This window comes from Dipodomys merriami, unplaced genomic scaffold, assembly GCF_024711535.1.
Source record: "Dipodomys merriami isolate MVZ:Mamm:240054 unplaced genomic scaffold, mDipMer1.0.p SCAF_279, whole genome shotgun sequence".
NCBI classification, from domain to species: Eukaryota; Metazoa; Chordata; class Mammalia; order Rodentia; family Heteromyidae; genus Dipodomys; species Dipodomys merriami.
The window spans coordinates 284,501-290,550 of NW_027204259.1; the positions used below are offsets into that span (position 1 = coordinate 284,501).

The 6,050-nt window shown below is 34.7% G+C and overlaps 1 long non-coding RNA gene across 1 annotated transcript; it reads right to left on the reverse strand.

Moving 5' to 3' along the window:
- Positions 1–286: 286 nt before the first annotated feature.
- Positions 287–5,722, reverse strand: LOC138837901 (uncharacterized). Its single transcript, XR_011375497.1, has 3 exons — positions 5,612–5,722; positions 3,542–3,592; positions 287–554 (listed from the first exon to the last, which is right to left on the reverse strand). It is a non-coding gene; the product is annotated as an uncharacterized lncRNA (long non-coding RNA).
- Between the last annotated feature and the right edge of the window lie 328 nt (positions 5,723–6,050).

Genomic DNA, 6,050 nt, shown 5'->3' on the forward strand with positions numbered 1-6,050 from the left:
TCTTGCAGAAGGGGTTGGTTGAGAATGATAGAAGGAGTGACTCTAATCCAGTAGCATTGGACAATTAGATGGACATATTTTATTGTAACACACTTGCAAACCTTCTGAAATTCAGTTAAAAAAAAACACAACAAAAAAAACCAAAAACACACAGAAATCGCAACCAAACAGTAATCCCTAGATTGTTGAATATGACCTCTCAAAATTTTAAATAGTTAATGAAGTGCAGTCTTTGGAAAAGCAAACAAAGCTGTTCGAAAGAGCAGTTTGGGGCAGGGGAGAGTTTTGAACAGATTTAAATAGATTGTCTAAGGTTATAAATCACCTATATCTGCTGCAAATATTTTCTTCAGCGAGTTTTCTTTTTCTGAACTGGATACTCCAGTCCTGAGACACACTTGATAGCTTGTGAATAGAATGGAAGAAACAAGATCAAGAACCCAGTGCTCCACTGGAAACAAAACAGTCCTCTATGTTTTCGCTCATCTCTCTTCACTACTCTTTTCTCGTACTTTTCAGTCAAGTGATTTTGAGTTATATCTTTCTTCTTTGTTCTGGAAAATAATTGGTCGAAGTAATTCACTAAATATTATTTGCCATTTTTTTCTGTCATGCTGTTTACTTGTCCAAGCGAGCCATTAAACTTTACACTTGTATTTGGTTGCCATGAAAACCCAACATCTATGTTAATGAGGACAAACTCTAATGTAAATCTTTGTCTCCAAAAAACCAGTCCAAGAAGCTGTGATCACAAATATTTAGCTATTCGTTTTCTTTTTTCTTTTACCTTTAAAGTCTTCCTGTGTTTAAAGTGCCCACAAAAATAAGTACTCCACCACTTTTTGGTTCAAACACTTCTAAACTCAAAGATATATTTTGCTAACATGTTTAGAGGAAATCGAAGAATACTCCACTTTTATCTTCTCTTTCAGTATTCTCCTTTGATGCCATATCGGGAACAGGAAGTTACTCGTTGCAAAATGATTTCAACCGATTATTTTTTTCTTGGTCTTTCATTTGCTCAACAAGGTTTACTAAGGCGACCAGATTTAAATCACCCATACCTTGAATGACTGTGTCTGTTACAAAGGACAATACTTCTGTGTTCTACTTTGATGTCCTCCTCTTAGCTCTTGCCTGATTTCCAATTAATCACAGCTTCTGGACTTCAAGTCTAGTGAAGCTGAAGGACTATTCGGCCTCCCTCACTGCTACATGTTGATGGTTTCTCTTTTAAAGCTCATTTATTTGGATGTGGAATTTACTGTCATGTTTTCATTCAATTTGTTCTGCATTGAGGAGCCAAATAAGCTCTGTAAAATCACATTAGGTACCAAAAATATTATTACAATATATCATAAAGTTTTGGCCTCCCTCCACTGTTGGAGCCAATATGCTTAGGTAGGGCTTCTAAGAACGCCTTTTCTTTCCTTTTCAATTTGCTCACTTCTTTTCTGATTCCAAACCTTTTTGGCTTATGTAATAAGGAAAGTCTTCACTATCTCATGTTAATAAGGATATTATATTTTGTGAGCTACTTAGAAATGTGAAATCATTGGTTTGAAGTATCCAATAAGATTTTTTTCTGTTTCACTGCTTCACGTGCAAAGACATTATGGAAAGTATTACAAGCAGAAAAGTGTAAACCCAATACCTTCTTTCATTGTGGAGAACACTTTCTCCCTAAATATTTTGACCCAAATTATGTTTTTCAGAGAATTACTGCTTGGCAATTCACAAATTTTGATGCCTTATTTTTTTTTAAGAATTTTGAATTTAAATTCCACTACAACCTTGTTTCACACAGTGAGAGTACATTTCCTGGATAAGGACAATTCTCAAAGGAACCTACAGGATTTATTGCAAGGTTTCTGAGATTTGTTTGTTTTTTGTGAAAATGAGCCATCTTCACCCACATTGCTCCCTCTCAGCTTAGTCTCCATGGATTCTTTGCATGAAAGCCTATTTTCCCAGGCAAGTTTAAATTTTCTTAATAGGCTAAGATGTTAAAAAGTTTGCACAATTAAATTTTACCTGTCATAATTTTAAAACTCTTTTGAAATTACTTTATCAGAATCACGAACTCACCAATCCTAATTCCACCTTTACCATCAAAACACTTAACGTATAGTTTTCATGATATTTTGTCCATGAAACTATTATTTTCCAGTGGCTTTGTTATACGTATATATGACCATATAATCTGATGCTGAGCAAAATGAACTCTAAGATATGGAAACAGAGATTTTTATTTGCGATTGTTGTTTTTTTAATGTACTATGTGATTTCTATTTTCTTTGGATTTTCCCCCTATGGTTTATCCCCTGCTGTATTTGATTTTGGTACCCTGTGTGTTGTATATATATATTTCCCTTAATTAGGGAAGGGATAGGGAACAACTTAATGGCGAGACAAAGGACAAAGGGCAAAACAATGCAATAACAATACGCACAAGACATTATGTTGGAAATGTACATTACAACTTGTGAGGGTATTAGGGTGAAGAAAAATTATGAGAAAAATGAGTTATGTATTCACTAATTTACAATTACTTTGACCCCACTGTACATCATTTTGTCAATAAAATTAAATTAAAAAATAAGTTGCATAAAATATACCTTATCTCTATTGTGAAAAAATACTACACCTCTGTTAATGTGATGCCCTCCTTGTTCTGGAAAGAACACCACAATAAACTGGGTTACATGAATTTATCTCCCACTGATATTCTTGAGATCAGAACACTTACAAATATTATTTATATTTATACATTTTTAACCATCATAGATATTCAGGATGGTAAGATTGGAAGGTTACAGTTCAAAGCCCACCCAGGCATGAAGGTTCCTTAGATACTTATCTCCCATAAACTTCTCAGAAAAAGCCAAACACAAGTGGCACTGAGTTTGGAGTGGTAGGGCATGAGATTTGAGCAAAAACAGGCTCAGAGACAGTTTCCAGGCCCAAAGGTCAAGCCCTAGGACAAACCAATAAAACAAAACAAAAATTAAAACAAACCCCAAACCTCGCATTTTTCTCATTGTGTACGGAAGCACGTAATTAAGGGAATTGCTTCCTGTGTTACATATAGGTAGAAGAAAGAGGATCTCACAGAATTATTCTCTTCATACCAAGTTATACCAAAGCCTCAAAAAATTGCTCTTTTTCTAAATTTATAAATTAATACAATCCATTTGTTGGCAATTCTGTCTACATTATTCACATGATCATTTAATACATGAACTATTGGAATTATCTATTAACTAATTTCTAATTATAACATTCTTGAATGAATATTCTAGGCAAATAGAATGTCAGAATCATTTGTGAATTTGTCAATTAAACCATCTACATAAAAAGAATTTTTGTACTATACTATAGATTATGAAATCACAAACAAAACCAAAATATTTATTTGAAATCTAAATTCTAATTTAGCAAGATCTACAAAGTCTTACATTAGATTTAATTTGTTATTTTTCCAGGCTTAACCTTGTAATACTTCATTATTTCTTTAGAATCCAACAGAATGATTACTTACTTTTTCAGATTTTGGATGGGATTCATAAGCCATTTTGCATCTAGGAATGTTCTGTAATGAAGAGAGCATTTAAAACTGAACAGATGATTATATATGAGATGCATTTCAATAAGAAACTTGACTTCTCAAAACATAATGACAAAATTAGCCCAATCTGCCTACTGTGTATTCCTTTCTTTCATTTTTTTTGGGGGGGTCCTGTGGTGGGGCCTGAACTCTGGGCCTGGGTGCTGTGCCTCAGCTCTTCAGCTCAAGGCTATCACTCTACCACTTGAGTCACAGCGCCACTTCCACCTTTTTTTCTTTTTGCTTCTGTGGTACTGAGGAATCGAACCTAGGGCCTCAGGCATGCAAAGCAAGCGTTCTACCACTGAGCAACCTTCCCAGCCCCTGTATTCCTTTCTTGAATGGCTTGTTTTATTAAGACAAAATTATACTCCTTGGTTCAGGGAAGCTATCACTATGTAATTCCACTCTCTAATCTCCTGTCTTGGTCTGAGTGCTAGAATTCTAGCCTTTTATCACATTGCTCTGCCATATTTTCTTGATTTAATCTAGATACAGACTAGTAATCCTGAACTTCTCCAATGATATTATCCATTAGACTGACTGTTCAGACTGTTCATCTACTATTTTCAAAGATGTTCTAACATTTCATACAAGATATGAACATTTTCAGATGCACCTGTGGGGTCTCTGATTCGTTCCTCCGTGGATCTGATCCCTTTAATAATGATTACTTGATTCTCTTACTATCTCTGGTCCCTACCTATGTAATAGTCTCAAACATTTTTTAAGGTAATTCACTTGAGGACATTCTAATTTTAACAATTATCACTTGATTCTAGTCTTACTCAGGACATATTTTATATTGTTTTCTAACTTTTCTACATGTTCTGAGAGTTGTATCATGTTTGTATTCATGTGTGCACATGTAAGTGCCACTATGTGTGAGTATGTTTGTATGTATGTATGCAAAAGCCCCAAGCTCTTATTGATCAGTCTTGCTCATGACTGGTATTCCATCACTTGAGCCATTCTTCTAATCCAGGTTTTGGCTGGTTAATTATAGGTAGAGTCACAAAGACTGTTCTGCCCAGGCTGGATGCAAACTGAGCTTCCCAGACTCCTTTACATACTTAGGTTTTATTTATCCAGTACTATGAACTTTTAAATTAAAAACATTTTTGTTAGTGTAAAGTCTAAGCTGTATACCACATTTTTAACTCAAGAATTCATATAAAGATAGATGAACATACACATTACATATGCTGAGTGTTAAACCGGATGGCGGTGAGATCTGAGGATTGGAGTTCAAAGCCAGATCTACTAGGAAAGTCCCAGAGACTCTTTTCTTCAATTAACTACAAGAAAAGTGGAAGTGGCACTGTGGCACAAGTGGTAGAGCATTAGCCTTGAGCTGAATAGCAGAGGTACAGTACCCAGGCCCAGAGTTCAAGTGCCAAGACCACCACCACCACAAAAAGTATATATAAGTAAAGAAAAAGAAATGTCATCGTAGCCACCAGTTCATTGCTAGTATCATCCCTGCTCTCTCAAGATGGACTTTTTTTCCAGTTAAGTCCAGGCTCTTATATCTGACTTGCATTGGAAGCAGAATTATTCTTCCATTTACTTTTAACAAATTTGCATGATTAGTAAGCGTGATTTAGAAAGGGAGTGGCCTCATACTTAGTGTTTCACTTAGGAGTAATGCTTTCCCTATATCACTCCCATAAATCTACATACTGGGCTTTATTGTTTCAATGTTGTGTTATTTGTAGAATCTTCTATATTGTATTGAACCCTTATACTTAAACACAGCACTTCTCTTTCTCCTATTATTGCTATATTTTCTCTTACTATTAACTCATGTACACTTGGGAAATAATGCGCAGCAAATACACTCACAAAGAGAATGATCTGAGAACCTTCTTCCCATTTAAAACTCGTCTTCATTTAAAGAGAACTTACAAAGTTTGAACTCAATGTACTCATGGATAATGAATTTATAAGAAATATAAATTTCATATTTTATCTTAATTAAGTTGTCTCTGAAACACGTGTTACCTCAGGTCCAAAGGTATCCTTGTGTTATTACAGTGAACCCAGAAAACATTCATTATACCTCAAGCAGCACCATCGATTGTTACTGGAAGTAACAGTTACTGGATGTGGAAACTGATCCTAGGAGAGGAATTGAACATAGAGCAATGACAAAGTTCAAGTTAACGTATGCTTTACTTTAACTGTACAAGAACAGAATCCCAAGATTAGAAGGATACTCTGTCCTTGACTTTTTTGAGTGTGTTCTTTAATCATATAAAACTTTTCTGTAAACTTCTAGTAGAGACTATTACAAAAGAAATAATGTGCCATTTGAAAACCAGCATAGAACAAAAGGAAATGACATTGTTTTAAAAGTGTTCTAATGAAAAGAAACAAAGACATGGAGATTTTAAAGTGTCTTATGGATGGATATTTCTCCCCTGAGATGATTATCTTGTTC